Source organism: Somniosus microcephalus, chromosome 6 (assembly GCF_052327205.1).
Source record: "Somniosus microcephalus isolate GS21.2 chromosome 6, FLI_Smic_1.0, whole genome shotgun sequence".
NCBI lineage: Eukaryota > Metazoa > Chordata > Chondrichthyes > Squaliformes > Somniosidae > Somniosus > Somniosus microcephalus.
In genome coordinates this window covers 162,735,629-162,747,065 of record NC_140992.1, presented here as the reverse complement: position 1 = coordinate 162,747,065, position 11,437 = coordinate 162,735,629, and positions in this window count along the sequence as shown.

Below are 11,437 nucleotides of genomic sequence, written 5' to 3'. Positions count from 1 at the left end.
GGCCCCTTGCTCACTTCCTTGCTGCTCCTGTCTGGATACCTTTGGCGGGCGTCCTCTGGGGTTGTGAGCCTGTAAGGGCTGTGCAACAGTCTGCTGCTCCTGTGGCTGTGCAGGGGTTGAGACGCTGATCTCACTTGGGTGCTGACTCAGGTGGGGCTCTGACCGAGGACTTGTCAGTAGCATGGAAGTTTGAGCGCTTGGAGAGAAGCCCCCACCTCCTTGTTCTCTGCCACCATCATCCCTCTCATGGGTCAGGTCCCCCTCAGCGCTTGCAAGTGGCGAGAGAGCACCTTGCTGCACATCAGAGGAGCCATGGGGACCCGTGTTGGGACTGGCAGTCCTTCTCAGGGGGACTGCCATGAAGGTCTGGCTTCTCTGTTCAATAGCTGCCCATCGCTCCTCCAGAGATGTCAGTCTAGTCTGAACACTCACCATGTTTTCAACACTCGCGCGACTTATCTCCTCCATGGCCATAGCCAGCCTTTCCACAGAGGTTGCCATCCTTTCCGTGGTAATGCGTTGATGCACCAATGACTCCACAAAGGCTCTGCTCATGTTAGCGACGGACTCCTCCATTCGCTCCACACTCGCAGCAACCCTGGAGACAAAAGCTGCCAGAGACTCCTGCATATTTTCCTGGAGTGCCATCACCGCTGATACTGTGGATGGAACCAGAGGCAGAGGGTCGACATGCAGCTGAGCCGAGCTGGGAGAGTGCTGCACCCTCCGACTAGGACTCTCCACTTCTGTCCCTGTCTCCACCATCTGCTGAGGCTCACTTGTGAGCTGTGATGCACCAGGTGACAACACTACTCTATGTCCCGAAGGTCCCACCGAGGTGTGAGTGTCTGCGCTGGTGCTGGGTGCGTTGCCTTCTGCTGACGCTGCACCCTCAGAGGTTGCAGCTTCCTCTAAGGAGTCTGGATGCTGAGGCTGAACCTCCTCCTGCGTCCTGGAGACGGGAGCTTGCGATGGTCCTGTGGGGGAGTAAAGGAAAGTGTCAGAGATGAGAGGCCAGGGTTACCTGCACAGTGCTTATTGCAGATGATCAGAGGTCCATCTGCTAGAGCTTCCAAGTCATTATCAGCGAGACATGCAATGCAATTGAGAGAGTTGGAGAACTCTTCTGTCACCAGCTTGCTCTGCTGCACCGGTCTCTCCGTCACCCACTTGTGTGTCGTCCTGGATGCCGACGATCTCCAGGATCGCCTCCTCCCATGGGGTCAGCTGGGCTAAGGAGGCTGGCCCTCCCCCTGTCCTGGCTCGCTCTCTTCGGTTGTGAGCTCTCTTTTCCTGCAATGGGGGAGACAAGTGGAGTTTGAGCGAGAATGAAGGAGTGAGTGTAGAGAATCGATGGCATAGATGCTTAGAAGGAGAGAAAGATGGAGTGAGATGGCAAGACCAAAGGCCCTCCCTATGTGATGTAAGTTGTTTTCATAGCATGACAGTGAAAGGGAGTGTGAGGGCTGCATAGTCCATTAGTTAGGTGAATGTGACCATAGAGAGAGAGGGAGTGGGAAAGGGTGCATGGATGTCAGTGTCAAGTGGGATATGGAGGAAGAGAATGGTAAAGCTGAGAGCTGGTGAGGAAAGGCAATGGGGATCAGATTAAGAGTGATGGGAACATCATACTCACTTTTCCAGTGCGCAGAAGGTCATGGAAGCGTTTCCGACACTGGATCCATGTTCTGCTGGTATTCGAGCTGCCGTTCACCTGCTCTGCCACCCTCAGCCACACAGCCTTGGTTTGCTGGGGTGGCTTCTTCCTCCCCGAGGAGGGGAAGAGCACCTCCCTGCTCTCTGTCGCTCCCTCCACCAATGCCTGGAGGGCTGCCTCGTCAAATCTGGGGATGCCTTACTCCGATGTGTCACCATGATTGATGATGGTAGCAGCAGCTGCCAGGGCCAGAAGCTTGGCAGTCTGCTGAAGTGAGCAAGGCTTGTGGAAGCCCTTAAATGAAGCAGCAGTGATGATGTCATCGGAGGCGAGCTTCCCACCTGAATAGCTCTCCGGCTAGGGGTTCCCACACGTGGGGAATCAATTGAGCTATAAAATCAAAATTGCATCAATTTCCCACATTGTTCAGGATTCGTGTGGGAAACACGAAATGTGGGGAACACGACCCCAACCCGCCCCATAGCAAAATCCAGCCCAGATGTCTCTATTTGTAAAGGCAAGGATCCCGTATGCTTTTTTATAAGCTTTATCAATTTGACCTACCACCTTCAAAATGTGTGCAAGTGAAAGTCCAGGTCTCTCTGTTCCTCCACCCCTTTTTAAAATTGTACCACTTAATTTATAGTGCCTCTCTTCAATGTTCATTCGAAAATGAATATCCCCATTACCCTGTAGTGTTTAATCAAAAATGGCGTTACATGAACACACCAATATAACGCCATAAAACCATTATAATCATTTGGTTGGTTCATGGAATGAACTCTATAATAAAGACTATAATGAATGGGAAGTGTTGCTATGGTTTGGTAATTACACTGGTGCGCATCCGTACAGCTGAACTGCGCAGTATACAATGCTCATTCAATTAATTTTATTGAGAACAGGCCACACTATTGAAGATTTAGTCATTGAAATAGTTATGAATGCTGATATTAACCTACACTGCAGAATAAAACATTAAATAATATGGATAATATCAATGCAGAAATGTCAAAGTAAATCCAGGAAATAGTAGCAGAGGACAGAAAATAACTAAAGTAAGAAATATTTTTAGAAGAGGAATCAGGAAATATTGTCCTTTACTCAGTGGTTGGACTATCTGGACAAGAGTGGCTACAGAACCAACACCAGGTGGATTGACAATGCATCTGAGTGATATAATGGGAGAGCTGGAGTACTAGGGTGTCACCTAATTGGCGCTTTTGTATTCATCTCGTATTCTCCACCTCTATTTTGAAACAATGATGCTTCCTTGACTTTCACCAAAGAATTTTAATTAAAAAAGCATAATTGTGAAGAGAGATGATAAAGTGAGGCACTCATTATACTGGTTATACTCATTAGGTTTCCTCCCACAGTCCAAAGATGTGCGGGTTAGGTTGATTGGCTATGATAAATTGACCCTTAGTGTTAGGGGGATTAAATACGGGGATAGAGTGGGATATGTGTTGGTGTAGGGGTTACGGGGATCGGGTGGGATATGTGTCGGTGCAGGCTCGATGGGCCGAAATGGCCTCCATCTGCACTGTGGTGTTTCTGTGATTCTGTGATTCTGTCATTCTGTGGTTAATAATGATCGTTGTACAATATCTATAGGAGATCTAGGACCTCAATTGAACATTTCGGTGGTGAGATTGCCAAGCTCCACGTATCCCATCGTCACTATCACTTTTGAAAGTTGTACAGATATTTATGAACATAAAAAGCTCGGTTCTTTGTGCACAAGTTCCAGGTGGTCACGGCTCAGTAATATATTCGGTTGTATGAACAGGAAAAACTAGTTAGCATCAGGCATCGTACAAAGCAGGTTCAATGTTGTTACTCCCTGTGAGGGCAGGAGCAGGGACTGCAGGGAGGTTGAGCAACCTGGCCACAGCACCATGGAACAGGGGGCCATTCAAGTGGAGGGAGTAAAAAGAAATGTTGTAGTGGTAGGGATAGTATCATTAGAGGGATAGGTAGGGTTCTCTGCAGCCAAGAGCAGGAGTCCCGAAGGCTGTGTTGCCTGCCCGGTGCCAGGGTTAAGGACATCTCTTCTGGGCTGGAAAGAAACTTGGAGTGGGAGGGGGAGGATCCAGTTGTCGTGGTCCATGTTGGTACAAATGACGTAGATAGGACAAGGAAGAAGTTTCTGTAAAGGAATATGAGCAGCTAGGGGTCAAAATAAAAAACAGAACCTCAAGGGTAATAATCTCTGGATTATTACCTGAGCCACGAGCGAATTTGGCTTGGATAAATAAAATTAAAGAGTTAAATGCGTGGCTCAAAGACTGGTGTGGGAAAAATGGGTTTTGCATCTTGGGACACTGGCACCAGTACTGGGACAGGAGGGAACTGTTCTGTTGGGACGGACTTCACTTGGCCAGTGCTGGGACTAGAGTCCTGGCGAATCATACAATTAGGGCTGTAGAGAGGGCTTTAAAATAATTAGTGGGGGGGAGGTTTCTAGAGAACAAATAATAAAAATGACAATGGAGAAGGTCACAGACTTAGGTAGCAGTGGGGGAATTAAAAAACAGAACGTGTCAGGAAGGGACAGAAGGTATGGAGTAAAAGGTAAAGTAGTCAAAAGGGAAGAAAACAGGAACTAAGTGTCACAAAACATATTTGAAATTTCTTTATCTGAATGCACGTAGCATTCGTAACAAAATGGATGAGTTAATGGCACAAATAACTACATATGGGTATGATTTTGTGGCCATTACAGAAACATGGCTGCAGGGTGACCATGACTGGGAATTACACATACCAGGTTATTTAACAATCAGGAAGGACAGGCAGCAAGGAAGGGGAGGTGGGGTGGCTATGTTAATAAAGGAAGGAATCACTATAATACAGAGAAATGATATTGGGTCAAAGGAGCAGGATAGTGAAACAGTTTGGGTGGAGATAAGGAATAATAAGGGGAAAAAAACACTACTGGGCGTACACTATAAGCCTCCGAACAGTTGCAACTCTGTTGGACGGAGTATTAATCAGGAAATAGTTGAGGCTTGTAATAAGGGAACAGCTATAATTATGGGGGATTATAACTATCATATTAACTGGACAAATCAAATTGGGCAGGGCAGCCTTGAGGATGAGTTTATTGAGTATATTAGCGATGGGTTCCTTGAGCAGTATGTAACTAAACCGACCAGGGGGCAAGCAACCTTAGGTTTGGTCCTGTGTAATGAGACAGGATTAATTAAAAATGTCCTAGTAAAGGATCCCCTTGGAATGAGTGACCATAACATGGTTGAATTCCATATTCAATTAGAGGGTGTGAAGATTGGATCTCAAACAAGCGTGCTGAGCTTGAATAAAGGAGACTATGAAGGTATGAGAGTGGAATTGATTAGAGTGGCCTGGGAAAATAGATTAAAGGGTAAGACGGTACATGAGCAGTGGTGTACATTTAAGGAGTTACTTTACAACTTCCAAAAACAATATATTCCACTCAGGAAAGAAGGGTGTAAAAGAAAAGATAGCCATCCATGGCTAAGTAAAGTAATTAAGGATAGTATCCGACTAAAATCAAGGGCATATAAGGTAGCCAAATCTAGTGGGAGGATAGAAGATTGGGAAGTATTTAAAAGACAGCAAAAAATAACTAAAAGATTGATTAAGAAAGGGAAGATAGATTATGAAAGTAAATTAGCAAAAAATATTTTTTAAAATAGCAAAAGTTTCTATAGTTATATAAAAAGAAAAAGGGTGGCTAAAGTAAATGTTGGTCCCTTAGAGGATGAGACCGGGAAATTAATGGTGGTAAACATGGAGATGGCAAAAACGCTGAACAAATATTTTGTATCAGTCTTTACGGTAGAGGATACTAAGAATACCCCAACAATGGACAAACAGTGGGCTCTAGGGGGGGAGGAGCTAAATACGATTAAAATCACTAAGGAAGTGGTACTTGATAAAACAATGGGACTCAAGGCGGATAAATCCCCTGGACCTGATGGCTTACATCCTACAGTCTTGAGGGAAGTGGCGGTAGGGATTGTGGATGCATTGGTAATAATTTTCCAAAAGTTCCTGGACTCAGCAAAGGTCCCGGCAGATCAGAAAACTGCTAATGTAATACCCTTATTTAAAAAGGGTAGTAGGCAGAAGGCTAGAAGCTATAGCCCTGTTAGCCTAACATCTGTGGTTGGTAAAATTTTAGAGTCCATTATTAAGGAGACAGTAACGGGACATTTGGATAAACATAATTTAATAGGACAAACTCAGCATGGTTTCATGAAGGGGAAGTCATGTTTGACAAAAATGCTTGAGTTCTTTGAGGAAGTAACATACAGGGTGGATAAAGGGGAACCAATGGATGTAGTGTATTTAGACTTCCGAAAGGCATTTGACAAGGTACCACACAAAAGATTATTGCTCAAGATAAAAAATCACGGGATTGGGGGTAATATTCTGGCGTGGGTGGAGGATTGGCTCTCTAACAGAAAACTGAGAGTTGGGATAAATGGTTCATTCTCAGACTGGCAATTAGTAACTAGTGGTGTTCCGCAGGGGTCAGTGCTGGGTCCCCAACTCTTTACAATCTATATTAACAATTTGGAGGAAGGGACCGAGTGTAACATATCAAAGTTTGCAGATGATACAAAGATGGGAGGGAAAGTAGTGAGTGAGGAGGACATAAAAAACCTGCAAAGGGACATAGACAGGCTAAGTAAGTGGGCAGAGACTTGGCAGATTGAATACAATACTGGAAAGTGTGAGGTTATGCACTTTGGCAGGAAAAATCATACAGCAAGTTATTATCTTAATGGCAAGAAACTGGAAAGTACTGTAGTACAAAGGGATCTTGGGTCCTGGTGCATGAAACTCAAAAAGTTAGTATGCAGGTGCAGCAAGTGATCAAGAAGGCCAATGGAATGTTGGCTTTTATTGCTAGATGGATAGAATATAAAAACAGGGAGGTATTGCTGCACTTGAACAAGGTATTGGTGACACCGCACCTGGAATAGTGCATACAGTTTTGGTGTCCATACTTAAGAAAAGGCATACTCGCGCTCGAGTCAGTACAAAGAAGGTTCACTCGGTTAATTCCAGGGATGAGGGGGTGGACATATGATGAGAGGTTGAGTAGATTGGGACTCTACTCATTGGAGTTCAGAAGAATGAGAGGCGATCTTATTGAAACATATACGATTGTGAAGGGGCTTGATCGGGTGGATGCGGTGAGGATGTTCACAGAGATGGGTGAAACTGGAACTAGGGGGCATAATCTTGGAATAAGGGGCTGCTCCTTCAAAACTGAGATGAGGAGAAACTTCTTCACTCAGAGGGTGGTAGGTTTGTGGAATTTGCTGCCCCAGAAAGCTGTGGAAGCTACATCATTAAATACATTTAAAACAGAAATAAATAGTTTCCTAGAAGTAAAGGGAATTAAGGGTTACGGCGAGCGGGCAGGATATTGGACATGAGTCTAGGTTCAGAATGGTCATGGCCCTGTGGGTAGTGGAGCGGGCCCAGGGGCCGTGTAGCCTGGTTCTGCTCCTACTTCTTGTGTTCTAATTCTGTTAAATTTCAGGAGATGGTTTTATTCCTGTTCCTGGCTGGGGTGGAGATCGCCTTTACAGAAGGTAAGTACTGTAGAAAATATAGGAACAAAGTGATCTCCTGGCCGAGTTTCGATCGCCTAGATGGGTCGGAGAGGAATTTCCCAGATTTTTTCTCCCATTTTGGCCATTGGGTTTTTTAACTGGATTTTCGCCTCTCCCAGGAGAACACATGGGTTCGGGTGGGATGGAGAGTGATAGTAGATTTGAGGTTAGGATCAGATCAGCCATGATCTTATTGAATGGTGGAGCAGGCTCGAGGGGCCGATTGGCCTACTCCTGCTCCTATTTCTTATGTTCTTATGTTCTTATGTCAACTGGCGATGTCTGCAAGATAACCAGCGTGCTGTAAATAGAAATGTCACCCCTTTAAGTTTAATCATGATATACTCAAAGAAATAGAAATAGTGTCCTTTTGACTACAGCAGTATAAGGGTTAACGTGTGGGGTTTTGCTGCTCACGTACACAGCTAGATACGAATTTTACCAAAACTGTGATGTGGTTTCTGTTGTACTGAAAACTGTTGCCCTACATTTGTTCTAATATTTCTGTTGATGAGTAAGAGAGGAAGCGGTTCTTACCACATCGCAGGGCACCAGTATTTCAAGCACAAAGTTTATTGTAGCATAGTTGAAACGCGTTATCTGATTATCAACTAATTATTTCACAACAAGTTTCAATATAGATTTAACAACTAAGTCACACATCAGAAGAAAGCTAATTCAGCACATCTTCAAATGTGTCTTTAATCATAGCTGCTACGCCTCACGTTAACCATTGAGTCTGCCAATGGTAGAGTTGAGTTCGGAGGTAGGAAATGGAATACTGAGGAGGCCTGCTGAGTTTTTTTCACTGCAGAGTTTCTCTAAATTTCACATAATAACAAAAGATATAGGAGCTGGTGTATGCCATTTGGCCCTTCGAGCCTACTCCACCATTCAAAAAGATCATGGCTGATCTTATACCTCAACTCCACCTTCCCGCACTATCCCCATATCCCTTAATTCCCTTAGTTCCCAAAAAATTATCGATCTCTGTCTTGAAAATACTCAACAACTGAGCATCCACAGCTCTCTGCGGTAGAGAATTCCAAAGATTTGCAACCAGTTGAGTGATGAAATTTCTCCTCATCTCAATCCTAAATGGCCGACCCCTTATTCTGAGACTGTGACACCGTATTCTAGGTTCCCCAGCCAGGTGAAACATTTTCCCAGCATTAACCAAGCCAAGTCCCTTAAGAATTTTATATGTTTCAATTAGATCACCTCTCATTCTTCTAATGAACATAGGCCTAGTCTACTCAATCTCTCCTCATAGGGCAATCTCCTCATCCCAGGAACCAGTCTAGTGAATCTTCGTTACATTCACTCTAAGGCAAGTAGGTCTTTCCTTAGGTAAGGAGAACAGAATTGTACACAGTACTCCAGGTGTGGCCTCACCAATGCCCTGTATAATGGTACTAAGACTTCTTTACACATAAACTCTAATCCCTTTGCAACAAAAGCTAACATACCATTTGCTTTCCTAATTGCTTGCTGTACCTACATGTTAACTTTCTGTAATTCATGCACAAGGACACCCAGGTCCCTCTGAGTGCAAATGTTTCCCAGTCTCTCACCATTCAAAAAATATTCTGTTTTATTCTTTTTCCTACAAAAGTGAATAACATCACATTTCCCCACAGTGTATTCCATTTGGCATGTTCTTGCCCATTCTGTCAACCTGTCTATATCTCTCTGCAGTCTCTTTGCATCCTCCCCACAGCTTACTTTCCCACCTAACTGTGTATCAACAGCAAATTGGATATGTTACACTCAGTCCCTTCATTTATAAGTCATTATTAATACGAATTGTAAATAGCTGAGCCCCAAGCACTGATCCTTGTGGTAGCCTGTTAGTTACAGACTCACAACATGAAACAGTTCAGTTTATTCCTATTCTCTGTTTTCTGTCCATTAACTAATCCTCATCCAATTACCCCCAATACCATGAGTCCTAATTTTCTGTAATAACCTCTAGTGTGGCACCTTATTGAATGCTTTTTGAAAATCCAAATACACTACATCCACTGGTTCCCCTTAACCATCCTACTAGTTACATCTTCAAAAAAACTCAACAGATTTGTCAAACACGATTTACTTTTCATAAAACCATGTTGACTCTTTCCAATCATATTATGATTTTCTAAGTGTCCTGTTACCATGTCCTTAATAATAGATTCTAGCATTTTGCCTACTACTGATGTGAGGCTAACTGGCCTCTAGTTCCCCGTTATTTCTCTTCCTCCCTTCTTAGATAGCGGGGTTAAGTTTGCTACCTTCCAATCCTTGGGGACTGTTCCACTAGGGAATTCTGGAAGGTTAATACCAGTGCATCCACTATCTCTGCAGCTAACTCTTTTAAAATCCTAGGATGCAGGTCGTCAGGTCCAGGGGATTTGTTGCCAATTAGTCCCATTAATTTCTCCAGTGCTATGTCTTTACTTATACTGATATACATGCCCTGTAAATTTCAATACAATTTCTGTTATCGTCAAACCATAGGCGTGGTTCTCTATGTGCATCTTGTGTCCTTTTTCTGTTCACTTTCACAGTAATATGGGACTCTGATCTCTGGAGGATCGATACCATGAGGAAGGATTTGTGAAAATGCCCCTCTGCTGTAAACGTGTGGCCATGGAATCGGCAAGACAGGTGTCAGGGGATTGGAAGGCAGACTCAAATACTTCGCCGGAGTTTTCCCCATTTTGCGTCGTATCTTCGACGTACGTTCCACTGAATGTGACGGGGAACGGCCCGGGTTAATTTTAATCTAATCTTCCCTGAGGGGTTCTGACAGGAATTTGTCGGGGACTCATAACCTTGCAGTCAATGGAAAAGCTACTCAGGCAGACTGGATGAGAGCGGCCAATCCATGACTGCCCGCTTTGGACAATCACCAAAGTTGAACTTTACCGTCATAGATTTTCCGCCAAACTTCATTGAATCATCGAAACTTACAGTACATAGATACATAGATACATAGAAGATAGGAGCAGGAGTAGGCCATTCGGCCCTTCGAGCCTGCTCCGCCATTCAATGAGATCATGGCTGATCATCCAAATTCAGTACCCGGTCCCTGCCTTCTCCCCTTATCCCTTGATCCCTTTAGCCTTAAGAAATATATCCAAATCTTTCTTGAATATACTTAATGAACTGGACTCCACCGCCCTCTGTGGCAGAGAATTCCACAGGTTTACCACTCTCTGGGTGAAGAAATTCCTCCTCATTTCAGTCCTAAATGGCTTACCCCTTATCCTTAGACTATGACCCCTGGTTCTGGACTCCCTGGCCATCAGAAACATCCTTCCTGCATCTAGTCTGTCCAGGCCTGACAGAATTTTATAGGTTTCGATGAGATCCCCTCTCAATCTTCTAAACTCCAGTGAGTATAAGCCCAATCGACATAATCTCTCCTCATCGGTCATTCCTGCCATCCCAGGTATCAGCCTGGTGAATCTTCGCTGCACTCCTTCCATGGCAAGATCGTCCTTCCTCAGGAAAGGTGAACTAAACTGCACATAATACTCAAGGTGTGGTCTCACCAAGACCCTGTACAACTGCAGCAAGACATCCTTGTTCTTGTACTCGAACTCTCTTGCTACGAAGGCCAACATACCATTTGCCTTCTCAACTGCCTGCTGCACCTGCATGCTTACCTTCAGCGACTGGTGTACAAGAACACCCAGGTCTCTTTGCACTTCCCCTTCTCCCAATCTATTACCATTCAAATAATAATCTGCCTTCCTGTTTTTGCCACCAAAGTGGATAACCTCACATTTATCCACATTATAGTGCATTTGCCATGTTTCTGCCCAATCACCCAACCTGTCCAAATCGTGCTGGAGTTTCACGACATCCTCCTCACAGCATACACTCTCCCCCAGCTTTGTGTCATCTGCAAATTTGGAGATATTACATCCAATTCCCTCGTCCAGATCATTAATATATATTGTGAACAGCTGTGGTCCTAGGACCGATCCTTGCGGTACCCAACTAGTCACTGCCTGCCACTCGGAAAACGACCCGTTTATTCCAACTCTTTGCTTTCTGTCCGCCAACCAGTTCTCTATTCAAGTCATTACCTTGCCCCCAATCCAATGTGCCTTAATTTTGCACGCTAATCTCTTATGCGGGACCTTGTCAAAAGCCCTCTGAAAGTCCAAAT